Below are 17,527 nucleotides of genomic sequence, written 5' to 3'. Positions count from 1 at the left end.
TATATTTGAATGAGATCACCTCTCATTCTTCTAAACTCCAGAGAGCACAGGCCCATTCTACTCAACCTCTCCTCATCCCAGGAATTAAACCAGTGAACCTTCATGGAACCGCCTCTAAGGCAAGTATATCCTTCCTTAGATGAGGAGACCAAAACTGTACACAGTACTCCAGGTGAGTGCTCACCAAAGCCTTGTATAGTTGTAGCAAGACGTCCTTATTCTTGCAATAAAGACCAACGTGCCATTTGCCTTCCGATTTACTTGCTGCACCTGCATGCTAACTTTCTGTGTTCCTTGTAAAAGGACACCCCAATCTCTCTAAACACCTTTATTTAATAGTTTCTCACCATTTAAAAAATATTCTGTTCTTCTATTCTTCCTACCAAAATGAATAACCTCACATTTCCCCACATTACACTCCCTCTGCCATAATGAATTCTTCATTAAGATGGAAAGTGAAGTAGTCCAATCCGAAACTAGGGTCCTAAATCTAAACGAAGGAAACTATGAAGGTATGAGGAGTGAGTTGACTCTGATAGATTGGGAAGCTTCATTAAAAGGCATGATGGTGGACAGGCAATGGCTGACATTTAAGGAATGAATGCATGAATTGCAACAATTATACATTCCTTTCTGGCGCAAAAACACAAAAGGAAAAGTGGCCCAACCATGGCTAACAAAAGAAATTGAGGATAGTATTCGATCCAAAGAGGAGTCATATAAAGTTGCCAGAAAAAGTAACAAGCCTGAGGATTGAGAGCAGTTTAGAATTCAGCAAAAAAGGACCAAGAAATTGATTAAGAGGGGAAATAGAGTATGAGAGCAATCTTGCAAGTAACATAAAAGTGGACTGTAAAAGCTTCAACAAGTATGTAAAAAGAAAAAGATTAGTGAAGACAAATGTAGGTCCCTTACAGTCAGAAATGGGAGAATTTATAAAGGGGAACAAGGAAATGGCAGAGCAATTAAACAAATACTTTGGTTCTGTCTTCAGGGAAGAGGACACAAATAACTTCCCAGAAATGCTAGGGAGCCAAGGCTCCAGTGAGAAGGAGGAATTAAAGGAAATTAGTATTAGTAAAAAAAAGTGCTGGAGAAATTAATGGGACTGAAAGCCGATAAATCCCCAGGGCCTGATAATCTGCATCCCAGAGAACTAAAAGAGGTAGCCATGGAAATAGTGGATGCATTGGTTGTCATTTTCCAAAATTCTGTACATTATGGAACAGTTCCTGCAGATTGGAGGTGGAAAATGTAACCCCACTACAGACCGGTTAGCCTAACATCAATAGTAGGGAAAATGCTAGTGTCTATTATAAAGGATGTGATAACAGGACACTTAGAAAATATCAACGGGATTAGACAAAGTCAACATGGATTTATGAAAGGGAAATCATGTTTGACAAACCTACTGGAGTTTTTTGAGGATGTAACTGGTAGAATAGATAAGGGAGAACCAGTGGATGTGGTTTATTTGGATTTTCAGAAGGCCTTTGATAAAGTCCCACATAAGAGGTTAGTGTGCAAAATTAAAGCACATGGGATTGGGGGTAATATACTGGCATGGATTGAAAATTGGTTAACACAGGAAACAGAGAGTAGGAATAAATGGGTCTTTTTCGGGGTGGCAGGCAGTGACTAGTGGGGTACCGCAGGGATCAGTGCTTGGGCCCCAGATATTGACAATATATATCAATGATTTGGATGAGGGAAAGGAATGTAATATTTCCAAGTTTGATGATGACACACAACTAGGTGGGATTGTGAGTTGTGAGGAGGATGCAAAGAGGCTTCAAGGCGATTTAGACAAGTTGAGTGAGTGGGCAAATACATGGCAGATGCAGTATAATGTGGATAAATGTGAAGTTATCCACTTCGGAAGAAAAAACAGAAAGGCAGAGTATTATTTAATTGGTGATAGATTGGGAAATGTTGATGTACAAAGGGACCTGGGTGTCCTTGTACACCAGTCACTGAAAGCAAACATGCAGATTTAGCAAGCAGTTAGGGAGGCAAATGGTATGTTGGCCTTCATTGCAAGAGGATTTGAGTACAGGAGCAAGGATGTCTTACTGCAGTTATACAGGGCCTTGGTGAGACCACACCTGGAGTATTGTGTGCAGTTTTGGTCTCCTTACCTAAGAAAGGATATACTTGCCATAGAGGGAGTGCAGCGAAGGTTCACCAGACTGATTCCTGGGATGGCAGGACTGTCGTATGAGGAGAGATTGGGTCGACTCGGCCTGTATTCACGAGTTTAGAAGAATGAGAGGGGATCTCATTGAAACATATAAAATTCTGACAGGGCTAGACAGACTGGATGCAGGGAGGATGTTTCCCCTGGCTGGGGGGTCCAGAACGAGGGGTCACAGTCTCAGGATATGGGGTAGGACATTTCGGACTGAGATGAGGAGAAATTTCTTCACTCAGAGGGTTGTGAACCTGTGGAATTCTCTACCACAGAAGGCTGTGGAGGCCAAGTCACTGAATATTTTTAAGGAGGAGCTAGATAGATTTTTAGATACAAAAGGCATCAAGGGGTATGGGGAGAGAGCGGGAATATGGTATTGAGATAGAGGATCAGCCATGATCATACTGAATGGCGGAGCAGGCTCGAAGGGCCGAATGGCCTACTCCTGCTCCTATTTTCTATGTTTCTTGCCCACTCTCTTAACCTGTCTATATCCCTTTACAGACTCTTTGTATCCTCGTCACAGCTTACTTTCCCACCGAGCTTTGTATCGTCAGCACACTTGGATACATTACACTCGGTCCCTTCATCTAACTCATTAATATAGATTGTAAATAGCTGAGGCCCAAGCACTGATCCTTGCGGTACCCCACTAGTTACAGCCTGCCAACCTGAGAATGACCCGTTTATTCCTACTCTCTGTTTTCTGTCCATTAACCAATCCTCTACATAATATATCACCGCAACCCATGAACCCTTATCTTGCATAACAACCTTTTGTGTGGCAGCTTATCGAATGCCTTTTGAAAATCCCTGTTATCTACCCGACTAGTTACATCCTCAAAAAATTGTAATAAATTTGTCAAACACAAATTAACTTTCATAAAACTGTATTGACTCTGCCTAATCAGGAGGGAGGCCTTTAGATTCCTGGGGCATTGGAACCAGTGATGGGGAAATTGGGACCTGGACAGGCCGGACGGGTTGCACCTCAACGGAGCTGGGACCAATGTCCTCGCAGGGAGGTTCACTTGTGCTATGGGGGGGGGGGGATTTAAACTAATTTGGCAGGGGGATGGGCACCAGAATGTAGTTTTGGAAAGGAGAAAGAAGGGGCACAAAGGATCAGGAAAGATAGCACTAGAGAAAGTAATAGTGCAGTATTCGATGGGATCGGACTAAGAGAGAGTACAAGAAAGTCTAAGACTGGTTTGCAGTGCGTGTGTGTAAACACACGAAGTGTGGTAAACAAGGTCGGTGAGCTGCAGGCGCAAATAGCCACATGGGAATATGATGTTGTGGCGATAACGGAGACCTGGCTCAAAAAAGGGCAGGATTGGGTATTAAATATTCCTGGATACAAGATGTTTCAGGAAAGATAGAGAAGGAAAGAAAGGAGAGGGGGTGGCAGTATTGATTAAGGAGAATATTACAGTGCTGGAGAGAGAGGATGTCCTGGAGGGATCAAGGACAGAATCTATTTGGTTAACAATAGAGGTGCCATTACACTACTGGGTGTATTCTATAGGCCACCAACTAGTGGGAAGGATACAATGTGGAAAATTGCCCAGGTATGTCCTGTCCACAAAAAGCAGGACAAATCCAATCCAGTCAATTACCGCCCCATCAGTCTACTCTCAATCATCAGCAAAGTGATGGAAGGTGTCGTTGACAGTGCTATCAAGCGGCACTTACTCACCAATAACCTGCTCACCGATGCTCAGTTTGGGTTCCGCCAGGACCACTCGGCTCCAGACCTCATTACAGCCTTGGTCCAAACATGGATAAAAGAGCTGAATTCCAGAGGTGAGGTGAGAGTGACTGCCCTTGACATCAAGGCAGCATTTGACCAAGTGTGGCATCAAGGAGCCCTAGTAAAATTGAAGTCAATGGGAATCAGGTGGAAAACTCTCCAGTGGCTGGAGTCATACCCAGCACAAAGGAAGATGGTAGTGGTTGTTGGAGGCCAATCATCTCAGTCCCAGGACATTGCTGCAGGAGTTCCTCAGGGCAGTGTCTTAGGCCCAACCATCTTCAGCTGCTTCATCAATGATCTTCCCTCCATCATAAAGTCAGAAATGGGGATGTTCGCTGATGATTGTACAGTGCTCAGTTCCATTCGCAACCCCTCAGATAATGAAGCAGTCCGAGCCCGCATGCAGCAAGACCTGGACAACATCCAGGCTTGGGCTCATAAGTGGCAAGTAACATTCGCGCCAGACAAGTGCCAGGCAATGACCATCTCCAACAAGAGAGTGTCTAACCACGTCCCCATGACATTCAACGGCATTACCATCGCCAAATCCCCAACCATCAACAACCTGGAGGTCACCATTGACCAGAAAATTAACTGGACCAACTACATAAATACTGTGGCTACAAGAGCAGGTCAGAAGCTGGGTATTCTGTGGCGAGTGACTCACCTCCTGACTCCCCAAAGCCTTTTCACCATCTACAAGGCACAAGTCAGGAGAGTTGTGCCTCATCCACCATCCAAACATTCACTCCCTTCACCACCGGCGCACCGTGGCCTCATAGAAACATAGAAAATAGGAGCAGGAGCAGGCCATTCGGCCCTTCGGGCCTGCTCCATCATTCAAAATGATCATGGCTGATCGTCAAACTCAGTACCCTGTTCCCGCTTTTTCCCCATATCCCTTGATCCCTTTAGCATTAAAAAATATATCTATCTCCTTCTTGAATACATCTAATGACTGGGCCTCCACTGCTTTCTGTGGTCGAGAATTTCACAGGTTCACCACCCTCTGAGTGAAGAAATTTCTCCTCATCTCGGTTCAAAATGGCATACCCCGTATCCTGAGACTGTGACCCCTGTTCTGCCATCGGGAACATCCTCCCTGCATCTAGTCCTGTTAGAATTTTATATGTTTCGATGAGATCACCTCTCATTCTTCTAAACTCGAGTGAATATATGAATGTCACCCGAGCACAACGCAACGCCATCGACGCTCTCAAGACCAACCACAACATCGTCATCAAACCAGCGGACAAAGGAGGAGCCATAGTCATACAGAACAGAACGGACTATTGCAAAGAAGCATACCGACAACTGGACAACCAGGAACACTACAGACGGTTACCCGCAGATCCGACCAAAGAACACACCCACCAGCTCAACAAACTGATCAAGACCTTCGATCCAGACCTTCAAAGCATCCTACGCACTCTCATCCCACGTACTCCCCGCGTGGGCGACTTCTACTGCCTCCCAAAGATACACAAAGCCAAGACACCCGGACGTCCTATCGTATCAGGCAACGGAACCCTGTGTGAGAACCTCTCTGGATACATCGAGGGCATCCTGAAACCCATCGTACAGGGAACCCCCAGCTTCTGTCGCGACACTACAGACTTCCTACAAAAACTCAGTACCCACGGACTAGTTGAACCAGGAACACTTCTCACCACGATGGACGTCTCGGCACTCTACACCAGTATCCCCCACGATGACGGCATCGCTGCGACAGCATCAATACTCAACACCAACAACAGCCAATCTCCAGACGCCATCCTACAACTCATCCGCTTCATCCTGGATCACAATGTCTTCACCTTCGATAACCAGTTCTTTACCCAAACACACGGAACAGCCATGGGGACCAAATTGGCACCCCAATATGCCAACATTTTCATGCACAAGTTCGAGCAGGACTTTATCACTGCACAGGACCTCCAACCAACGCTATACACCAGATACATCGACGACATTTTCTTTCGATGGACCCACGGCGAGGAATCACTGAAGAGACTACACGATAACATCAACAAGTTCCATCCCACCATCAAGCTCACCATGGACTACTCCTCAGAATCAGTTTCTTTCTTGGACACACGAATCTCCATCAAAGACGGGCACCTCGGCACCTCACTCGACCGCAAGCCCACGGACAACCTCACGATGCTCCACTTTTCCAGCTTCCACCCTAACCACGTCAAAGAGGCCATCCCCTATGGACAGGCCCTGCGAATACACAGGGTCTGCTCAGACGAGGAGGAACGCGATGGACACCTACAGACGCTGAAAGACGCCCTAGTAAGAACGGGATATGACGCTCGACTCATCGATCGACAGTTCCGACGGGCCACAGCGAAAAATCGCATAGACCTCCTCAGGAGACTAACACGGGACGCAACCAACAGAGTACCCTTTGTAGTCCAGTCCTTCCCCGGAGCGGAGAAACTACGCCATGTTCTCCGCAGCCTTCAACATGTCATCAATGACGACGAACACCTCATTATGGCCATCCCCACACCTCCACTACTCGCCTTCAAACAGCCACCAAACCTCAAACAGACCATCGTTCGCAGCAAATTACCCAGCTTTCAGGAGAACAGCGTCCACGACACCACACAACCCTGCCACGGTAACCTCTGCAAGACATGCCAGATCATCGACACAGATACCACCATCACACGAGAGGACACCACCCACCAGGTGCATGGTTCATACTCCTGTGACTCGGCCAACGTTGTCTACCTCATACGTTGCAGGAAAGGATGCCCCAGAGCATGGTACATTGGCGAGACCATGCAGACGCTGCGACAACGGATGAACGGACACCGCACAACAATCGCCGGACAGGAGGGTTCCCTCCCAGTCGGGGAACACTTCAGCAGTCAAGGACATTCAGCCACCGACCTTCGGGTAAGCGTACTCCAAGGCGGCCTTCGAGACACACGACAACGCAAAATCGTCGAGCAGAAATTGATAGCCAAGTTCCGCACCCATGAGGACGGCCTCAACCGGGATCTTGGGTTCATGTCACGCTACACGTTACCCCACCAGCGAACAAATGTTATCTGTTTTTAATATAACGGGTCATTTGCTGTCTTTTCTATGCTTCTGCCTCTCTCTTTTTTTTTGGTGGTTTGTATATTCGGTGGCCTTTTAGGTAACACCTCTCTGTCCGCACACTGTGATTGCCGTGGCAACGGGCAGTTGGAAAGACTGTCTGTAATCACCAGGTATTGTTCTGTGATTTATAAATGCGAAGGGTTCGAGGATTTCATTTCCACAACATTCACCTGAGGAAGGAGGAAGCCTCCGAAAGCTTGTGAATTTCAAATAAAATTGTTGGACTATAACTTGGTGTTGTAAAATTGTTTACTAGTGAATATAGGCCGAGTCGACCCAATCTCTCCTCATACGTCAGTCCTGCCATCCCAGGAATCAGTCTGGTAAACCTTCGTTGCACTCCCTCCATGGCAAGGACATCCTTCCTCAGATAAGGAGACCAAAACTGCACACAATACTCCAGATGTGGTCTCACCAAGGCCCTGTATAACTGCAGTAAGATATCCCTGCTCCTGTACTCAAATCCTCTTGCAATGAAGGCCAACATACCATTCGCCTTCCTAACTGCTTGCTGTACCTGAATGCTCGCTTTCAGTGACTGGTGTACAAGGACACCCAGGTCTCGTTGCACCTCCCCTTTTCCCAATCTATCCCCATTCAGATAATCTGCCTTTCTGTTTTTACAACCAAAGTGGATAACCTCACATTTATCCACGTTATACTGCATCTGACATGTTCTTGCCCACTCACCCAACTTGTCTAAATCACATTGGAGCCTCTTTGCATCCTCCTCACAGCTCACATTCCACCCCAGCTTTGTGTCGTCTGCAAACTTGGAAATGTTACATTTAGTTCCCTCATCCGAATCATTGATATATATTGTGAATAGCTGGGGCCCAAGCACTGATCCCTGCGGTACCCCACTAGTCACTGCCTGCCACCCCGAAAAAGACCCGTTTATTCCTACTCTCTGTTTCCTGTCTGTCAACCAATTCTCAATCCATGCCAGTATATTCCCCCCAATCCCATGTGCTTTAATTTTGCACACTAACCTCTTGTGTGGGACCTTATCAAAAGCCTTCTGAAAATCCAAATACACCACATCCACTGGTTCTCCCCTATCTATTCTACTAGTTACATCCTCAAAAAACTCCAGTAGATTTGTTAAGCATGATTTCCCTTTCATAAACCCATGCTGACTTTGTCCAATCCCGTTAATGTCCTCCAAGTGTTCTGTTATCACATCTTTTATAATAGACTCGAGCATTTTCCCCACTACTGATGTTAGGCTAACTGGTCTGTAATTCCCTGTTTTTTCTCTCCCTCCTTTTTTAAATAGTTGGGTTACATTTGCACCCTCCAATCTGTAGGAACTGTTCCAGAGTCTATAGAATTTTGGAAGATGATCACCAATGCATCCACTATTTCCAGGGCCACTTCCTTTAGTACTCTGGGATGTAGATTATCAGGCCCTGGGGATTTGTCAGCCTTGAGCCCCATTAATTTCCCTAGCACTATTTTTTTACTAATACTGGTTTCCTTCAGTTCCTCCCTCTCACTAGACCCTTGCAGTGTGTACCATCCACAGGATGCACTGCAGCAACTCGCCAAGGCTTCTTCGACAGCACCTCCCAAACCCGCGACCTCTACCACCTGGAAGGCCAAGGGCAGCAGGCACATGGGAACAACACCACCTGCACGTTCCCCTCCAAGTCACACACCATCCCGACTTGGAAATATATCGCCGTTCCTTCATCGTCGCTGGGTCAAAATCCTGGAACTCCCTTCCTAACAGCACTGTGGGAGAACCTTCACCACACGGACTGCAGCGGTTCAAGAAGGCGGCTCACCACCACCTTCTCAAGGGCAATTAGGGATGGGCAATAAATGCCGGCCTCGCTAGCAATGCCCAAATCCCATAAACAAATAAAAAAATCTCTTACAATCTGTTTTTATATTTCTCGCTAGTTTACTCTCATATTCTATTTTCTCCCTTTTGATCAATTTTTTGGTCATCCTTTGCTGGTTTCTGAAACTCTCCCAATCCTCAGGCTTACTGCTCTTCTTGGCAACATTATAAGCCTCTTCTTCTCATCTAATACTCTCCTTAACTTCTTTAGTTAGCCACGGATGGATTGCTTTTCCCGTGGAGTTTTAATTTCTCAATGGAATGTATATTTGTTGAGAATTATGAAATATTTCTTTAAATGTTTGCCATTATTTATCTACTGTCATACCTTTTAATCTAATTTCCCACCTACCTTAGCCAACTCGCTCCTCATACTTATATAATTGGCTTTGTTTAAGTTTCAGACTCTAGATTCAGACTTATATATGGCACTCTCAAACTCAATGTGAAATTCTATCATATTATGATCACTCTTCCCCAGAGGATCCCTTACTGTGAGATTACTAATTAACCCTGTCTCATTACACAAGACAAGATCTAAAATAGCCAGTTCCCTGGTTGGTTCCACAATGTATTGTTCTGGGAAACTGTCTCGAATGCATTCCGTGAACTTGTCCTCCAAGCTACCTTTGTCTATTTGATTTGCCCAGTCTATATGAAGATTAAAGTCCCCATAATTACTGCATTACCTTTGTTACAAGCTCCTATTATTTCTTGATTAATATTCTGTCCAACGGTATTGCTACTGTCAGGGGCCTAAAAACTACTCCCACCAGTGTTTTCTGCCCCTTGTTATTTCTTATTTCCACCGATACTGATTCTACCTCCTGATCCTCTGAGCCGAGATCCTTTCTCACCACTGTCCTTATGTCATCCTTTATTATCAGGGATACCCCCCCACCTCCCACCTCCGTTTCCATTCTGCCTGTCCTTTCGAAACGGCAAGTACTCTGGAATATTTAGTTCCCAACCTTGGTCACCCGGCAACCACATCTCTGTAATGGCTATTAGATCAAACCCATTTATCTCTAAATCAACAGTTAAAATACTGCGGATGCTGGAAATCTGAAATAAAAGCAGAAAATGCTAGAAAAGCTCAGCAAGTCAGGCAGCATCTATGGAGAAAGAAACAGAGTTCACGTTTCAAGTCGATGACTAGTTCTGGCGAAAGGTCTTCGATCTGAAACATTAACTCTGTTTCTTTCTCCACAGATGCTGCCCCATTTATCTCTATTTGTGCCATTAATTCGTTTATCTTGTTTAGAATGCTTCGTGCATTCAGATAAAGAGCCTTTAGTTTTAACCTTCTACCTTTGACCTTATTTGCTGATGTACTATTACCATTAAACTCTCTGTCCCTTCCTGTCACACTCTGCTTATCTTTACCCAAATCGCTGCACTGCTCTGTTCCTTGACTTTTCTCTTCAGATTTCTAAATTTCCCCTCACCTGACCCCCCGCCCCCTCTCTTTAGTTTAAAACCCTATCTACCGCCCTCGTTATTCGATTCACCAGGACACTGGTCCCAGTTTGGTTTAAGTGGAGCCCATCCCAACGGAACAGCTCCCTCTTTCCCCAGTACTGGTGCCAGTGCCCCATGAGATGAAACCCCTGGCTCTCTTTGAGCCACGCATTTATCTCTATGATCTGCTTGACCCTATGCCTATTTCCAAATTTGCGCGTGGCTCAGGTAGTAATCCAGTGATTATTACCTTTGAGGTTCTGCTTATTAATTTAGACCCTAGGATATCCTCTCAGTTCTGGTATCATCTTTGTGAATCTTTTTTGCACCTCTCCAATGCCTCTATATCCTTTCTATTATATGGAGACCAGAACTGTGCACAATACTCCAAGTGTGGTCTAACCAAGGTTCTATACAAGTTTAACATAACTTCTCTGCTTTTCAATTCTATCCCTCTAGAAATAAACCCCAGTGCTGGATTTGCCTTTTTTATGGTCTTAATAACCTGTGTTGTTACTTTTAGTGATTTATGTATCTGTACCCCCAGATCCCCCTGCTCCTCTACCCCATTTAGACTGTTATTATCCAAGCATTATGTGGCCTCCTGATTCTTCCTACCAAAGTGCACCACCTCACACTCACCTATATTGAAATTAATTTGCCAATTACACGCCCATTCTGCAAGTTTATTAATGTCCTCTTGTATTTTGCCACATTCTTCCTTTGTATTATCTACACCCAATTTGGTGTCCTCTGCAAATTTTGAAACTGTACTTCCGATTCCCGAGTCCAATTCGTTGATGTAAATTGTGAACAACAGTGGTCCCAGCACCGATCCCTGTGGAACACCACTTCCCACCTTTTGCCAGTCTGAGTAACTAACTTTAACCCCTACTCTCTGTTTTCTGTTTTGTAGCCAGCTTGCTATCCATTCTGCTACGGGTCCCCTGACTCCACATTCTCTGACCTTAGTCATGAGTTTACAATATGGTAGGCCTACAATATGAAGGCCTTTAGAAAATACAAATATATTACATCGACTACATTACCCTTGTCTACTCGTTCTGTTATTTCTTGAAAGAATTTCAATAAGGTTGGTCAAGCATGTCTTTCCCTTCTGAAATCCGTGCTGACTATTCTTTATTATAATTTCGGTTTCTAGATGTTTTTCTATTACATCTTTCAGTAAAGATTCCATTATCTTTCCTACCACCGACGTTAAGCTAACTGGTCTATAGTTCCCTGGACTTGTTCTACCTCCCTTTTTAAATATAGGAATCACATTAGCTGTCCACCAGTCCTCTGGCACAATTCCCTTTTCTAATGATTTTTTATATACATGTAATTGTACCTCTGCTATCTCTTCCCTGACTTCTTTTAATATTCGCGGATGCAATCCATCCGGACCAGGGGTTTTATCCTCTCTAAGTTTGATTAGTTTATCAATTATCTCCCTCCTTTCTGTGTTTTATCTGACACAAACACCTTGACAGCCGTGACTCAGTGGGTAGCATTCTTGCCGAGTGAGCCAGAAGATTGTAGGTTCAAATCCCAGTCCAGAAACTTGAGCACAAAATCTAGGCTAACAGTGCAGTATTAATGAATGTTAAACCAAGGCCACTCAGATAAACATAAAGACCCCATAACAGTATTCAAAAAAAAGTGTGGGGTCCTGGTCAATATTTATCCCACATCACTAAAAACAACTACTCATTATTTCCTTGTTGTTTATGGGACCTTGCTGTGCACAAATTATCCTTCAGGTGAAAATGGTGCACTTGATTCCTCGTCACCCTAAATTTTAATTTTGTCCCTGAGATTTGAACTCTTCAGCCCAGTGAACAATTTTCTGGGATCAGTTATGTTATAACCCAGCCCCCCGGCCTTGTGTATCCCGAGCCCCCATGTAACCAGCACTCCGTATATCCCCCGCCCCCCCCCCTTAACTCCAGCCCCACTCCTATATATCCCCAGCCCCCCAATATAACCCCAGCCACCCATACATCCTCAGCCCTCTGAATACCCCCACCCCCCCTCCCCACTCTGTATATCCCCAGTAACCAGGGCCCTTCTAACTGCAGTTTGTGTAGCTGGAGATCCCTTTAATTTATTTTTCCTCAGATCTTTTTTGCACGATTACTTTAGCATCTAATTTAGATGCTTCCTACTACACATTGTCTACTCAGCCACTCTCTTCAAATCTTTACTGGAAAAGAAATCTGACCGTGAATGTCTGAGGGGTGATGAGTGCAGCCCAGCCCAGAGCTCAGCCCCCCGACCCCGGCCAGCCCAGCCCAGAGCCCCGACCCCCGGCCAGCCCAGCCCAGAGCCCAGCCGCCCGACCCCGGCCAGCCCAGCCCAGAGCCCAGCCCCCCGACCCCGGCCAGCCCAGCCCAGAGCCCAGCCCCCCGACCCCGGCCAGCCCAGCCCAGAGCCCAGCCGCCCGGCCAGCCCAGCCCAGAGCTCAGCCCCCCGGCCCCCGCTGTAAATAGGAACCAACTCCAAGGTCGGATTCGCACAGGATGGTTAAAAACCAACAGCTGCTCATGAGCAGCCCGGTACATCGCCAGACTCAGCCTCCTGCCCATCAGCATTTAATAAAGCAGGAAAACACTCGCAAGGCAAATCCGAAAACAGCGAGGCAGCAATTCCAGGGAGTCGGGAGGAAAGTGATTCTGTGCACGGAGCAGAGGCGATCTGAGCACCGCGGGGAGGGCAGAGGACCAGACCCCCGGGACCAGATAACCGGCCAGGGGGAGGAGGCCGGGCCGGGGAGGAGGGTGATGGAGGGGCCGGGGAGGAGGGTGATGCCGGGGCCGGGGCCGGGGAGGAGGGTGATGGAGGGGCCGGGGAGGAGGGTGATGGAGGGGCCGGGGAGGAGGGTGATGGAGGGGCCGGGGCGGAGGAGGATGGAGGGGCCGGGCCGGGAGGGTGATGCCGGGGGCCGGGCCTCGCCTCTAACGGCCGTGTTTCCTCCCCTTTTTGCCGCTCATGTTCCGATCATTAATTTACCTCAGAATCCACCGGACCGGAAGTGAAGCCGCCACTCAGAGTCCGGGTGGAACAAGGAGCCGGAGAAATGATCCGAGCGACCGGGGGAGCGGAGCGGAGCGGACCGCCCGTCACCAGGGTAACGGGAAGGAGAGATTGCCTCGGCCGGGGGGGGGTCAGTAGCCGGGGGCCGGGCCACGGTGGGGGGGCGGTCAGTAGCCGGGGGGGGGTCAGTAACCGGGGCCTCCACATTTATACGGGGTCGGTCACATCCTCCGGCTTCCCGAGGCACTGAAATGCGATCAATGACCACCTGTGTTCAGGTGTTATTGGCCGGGACTCCCGGGCATCAAAACCAACCTGCAGGGTGAGGTCTCGGGGACGGCAGGTCGGTGGTCGGTGGGGAGAATCTCTTCTGTTTTCTTCTTTCTGAGGATTGTGGGCTCAGTAACTTAGAGCAAAAAACTAAACTTAATTTAATAGATTAAACAAGGCCAGTACTTGGTTCAACCTAAAAGAATTTGATTGGCATTGTAGTAATTAATTAAATAAATAAAATAGTTCTGACAGGGCAGGAGATGTGTTGAACAGTTTTGTCCGGGGCGACTACATCTGCGGGAAGTGTCTGCGGCTCGAGGAACTCCGGCTCCGAGTTGAGGGGCTGGAGTCTGAGCTGCAGACATTGCGAGGCATCAGGGAGGGAGAAAGTTACCCGGACACTTTGATCCAGGAGGCAGTCACGCCCCTTAGACTAAATACTGTAGAATTGGCCCGTGGTCAGGGACAGGAGGGTGTGACTGCGAGTGAGGCAGGTACAGGGATCCAGGAGGGAGCATTGCAGGAGCCTCAGCCTCTGCACTAGTCCAATAGATACGAGGTTCTTGCAGCCCCTGTGAACGAGTGCAGGGACTGCAGGGAGGATGAGCAAACTGGCCAGGGGGCCATTCAAGTGGGAGGAATAAAAAGGAATGTGGTTGGAGAAGGCGACAGTATAGTTAGAAAAGACATACTTGCTCTCGAGGCAGTACAAAGAAGGTTCACTCGGTTAATCCCGGGGATGAGGGGGCGGACATATGAGGAGAGGTTGAGTAGATTGGGACTCTACTCATTGGAGTTCAGAAGAATGAGAGGCGATCTTATTGAAACATATAAGATTGTGAAGGGGCTTGATCGGGTGGATGCGGTAAGGATGTTCCCAAGGATGGGTGAAACTAGAACTAGGGGGCATAATCTTAGAATAAGGGGCTGCTCTTTCAAAACTGAGATGAGGAGAAACTTCTTCACTCAGAGGGTGGTAGGTCTGTGGAATTTGCTGCCCCAGGAAGCTGTGGAAGCTACATCATTAAATAAATTTAAAACAGAAATAGACAGTTTCCTCGAAGTAAAGGGAATTAGGGGTTATGGGGAGCGGGCAGGAAATTGGACATGAATTTAGATTTGAGGTTAGGATCAGATCAGCCATGATCTTATTGAATGGCGGAGCAGGCTCGGGGGGCCGATTGGCCTACTCCTGCTCCTATTTCTTATGTTCTTATGCAGCCAAGAGCAAGAGTCCCGAAGGCTGTGTTGCCTACCCGGTGCCAGGGTTAAGGACATCTCCTCAGGACTGGAGAGAAACTTGGAGGGGGAGGGGGAGGATCCAGTTGTCATGGTCCATGTAGGTACCAACAACATAGGTAGGACTAAGAAAGAGGTTCTGCTGAGGGAGTTTGAGCAGGTAGGGACTAAATTAAAATGCAGAACCGCAAAGGTGATAATCTCCGGATTATTACCTGAGCCACGAGCAAATTGGCACAAGGTAAATCAGATCAGAGAGATGAATGCGTGGCTCAAAGATTGGTGTGGGAGAAATGGGTTTCGATTCACGGGGCACTGGCACCAGTACTGGGGAAAGAGGGAGCTGTTCCGTTGGGACGGGCTTCACCTGAACCATGCTGGGACCAGTGTTCTGGCAAACCGAATAACTAGGGCGGTAGAGAAGGCTTTAAACTAAATAGAGGGGGGGGGAGGGCTCAGGTGCGGTGAAGTTTAGATTGAGAAAGAGAAAGGACAAGGAAGTAGTACAGGAAAGTGATGGGGGTAATGATAAACAGAGTGTGTCAGGAAGGGACAGAGCGAACAAACATAAGAGTGCACTAGCAAATGGGGCCAGGGTAGGAAAGAATGGTAAAAAGACAAAATTAAAGGTTCTTTATCTGAATGCACGCAGCATTCGTAATAAGATAGATGAATTGACGGCACAAATAGAAACAAATGGGTATGATCTCGTGGCCATTACAGAGACGTGGTTACAAGGTGACCAAGGTCGGGAGCTAAATATTCAGGGTTATTTAACATTTCGGAAGGATAGGAAAAAAGGTAAAGGTGGTGGGGTAGCTCTGTTAATAAAGGATGAAATTGGTATAACAGTGAGAAATGATCTTGGCTCAGAAGATCAAGATGTCGAATCAATTTGGGTGGAGGTAAGAAATAGCAAGGGAAAGAAATCACTGGTGGGAGTAGTATATAGGCCCCCGAACAGTCGCTACACTGTAGGGCAAAATATTAATCAGGAAATAAGGGGGGCTTGTAAAAAAGGTAATGCAATAATCATGGGTGATTTTAACTTTCACATAGATTGGACAAATCAAATTGGCAAAAATAGCCCTGAGGAGGAGTTCATAGAGTGTATTAGGGACTGTTTCTTAGACCAATACATCGGGGAACCAACCAGGGAACAGGCCATTTTGGATCTGGTAATGGGTAACGAAACAGGATTAATTAATGATCTAAAAGTAAAGGATCCCTTGGGAAGCAGTGATCATAACATGATAGAATTTCACATCCAGTTTGAGAGCGAGGATCTTGGGTCTGAAACTACTGTATTAAACTTAAATAAGGGCAATTATAAAGGAATGAGGGTGGAATTGGCTAAAGTGGACTGGGTAATCAGGTTAGATGGTATGATGGTAGATAAGCAGTGGCAAACATTTAAAAAGATATTTTATGACTCGCAACAAAAATATATCCCCGTGAGGAGGAAAGACTCCACAATAAGGGTGAACCAAGCATGGCTAACTAAGGAAGTCAAGGATGGTATCAGGTTAAAAGAAAAAGCATACAACATGTCAAAGATTACTGGTAAGCCCAAAGATTGGGAAAACTTTAAAAACCAGCAAAGGATGACTAAAAGAATAATAAAGAGAGAGAAAATAAATTATGAGAGTAAACTAGCAAGAAATATAACAACTGACAGTAAAAGCTTCTACAAGTATATAAAAAGGAAGAGGGTAGCTAAAGTAAACATTGGCCCCTTAGAGGATGAGACTGGGGAAATAATAATGGAAAACAAGGAAATGGCAGAGGAATTGAACAGATATTTTGTATCTGTCTTCACAGTAGAAGACACTGATAACATACCAATAATAGTAGAAAATCAAGGGGCAAAGGGGAGGGAGGAACTAAAAACAATCACTATCACTGGAGAAAAAGTACTTGGTAAACTGATGGGTCTAAAGGCTGACAAGTCCCCTGGACCTGATGGCTTGCATCCGAGGGTCTTAAAGGAAGTGGCTACAGAGATAGTGGATGCATTGGTTGTAATCTTCCAGAATTCACTGGATTCTGGAACGGTCCCAGCGGATTGGAAAACCACAAACATAAGACCCCTATTCAAGAAGGGAGTGAGACAGAAAGCAGGTAACTATAGACCAGTTAGCCTAACATCTGTCATTGGGAAAATGCTAGAATCCATTATTAAGGAAGTAGTAGCAGGACATTTGGAGACTCATAATACAAACAAGGAGAGTCAACATGGTTTTATGAAGAGGAAATCATGTCTGACATTTATTAGAGTTCTTTGAGGAAGTAATGGGGAAGGTGGATAAAGGGGAACCAATGGATGCAGTATATTGGATTTCCAAAAGGCATTCGATAAGGTACCACATAAAAGATTACTGCACAAGATTAGAGCTCATGGTGTTGGGGTAATATACTGGCATGGATAGAGGATTGGCTAACTAACAGAAAACAAAGAGCCAGGATAAAAGGGTCATTTTCAAAATGGCAATCTGTAACTAGTGGGGTGTCACAGGCATCAGTGCTGGGGCCTCAACTATTTACAATATATATCAATGACTTGGATGAAGGAACAGAGTGTCTTGTGGCCAAATTTGCTGAT

The 17,527-nt window shown here is 46.2% G+C and overlaps 1 protein-coding gene across 4 annotated transcripts in view; it reads right to left on the bottom strand.

Moving 5' to 3' along the window:
• The window catches only part of acsf3 (acyl-CoA synthetase family member 3), a 120,327-nt gene extending 106,863 nt beyond the window's left edge, over positions 1-13,464 (bottom strand). For 3 of the 4 annotated variants that reach the window (XM_067997540.1, XM_067997542.1, XM_067997544.1), the window contains exon 1: positions 13,390-13,464. The gene's annotated coding sequence lies outside the window, so the exon portion shown is untranslated. The remainder of the gene's footprint in view (positions 1-13,389) is intronic. The other variant, XM_067997541.1, reaches the window with a different exon arrangement.
• Between the last annotated feature and the right edge of the window lie 4,063 nt (positions 13,465-17,527).

Source organism: Heptranchias perlo, chromosome 16, assembly GCF_035084215.1.
Source record: "Heptranchias perlo isolate sHepPer1 chromosome 16, sHepPer1.hap1, whole genome shotgun sequence".
Taxonomy (NCBI): domain Eukaryota; kingdom Metazoa; phylum Chordata; class Chondrichthyes; order Hexanchiformes; family Hexanchidae; genus Heptranchias; species Heptranchias perlo.
This window is presented reverse-complemented; position numbering and strand designations above follow the sequence as displayed.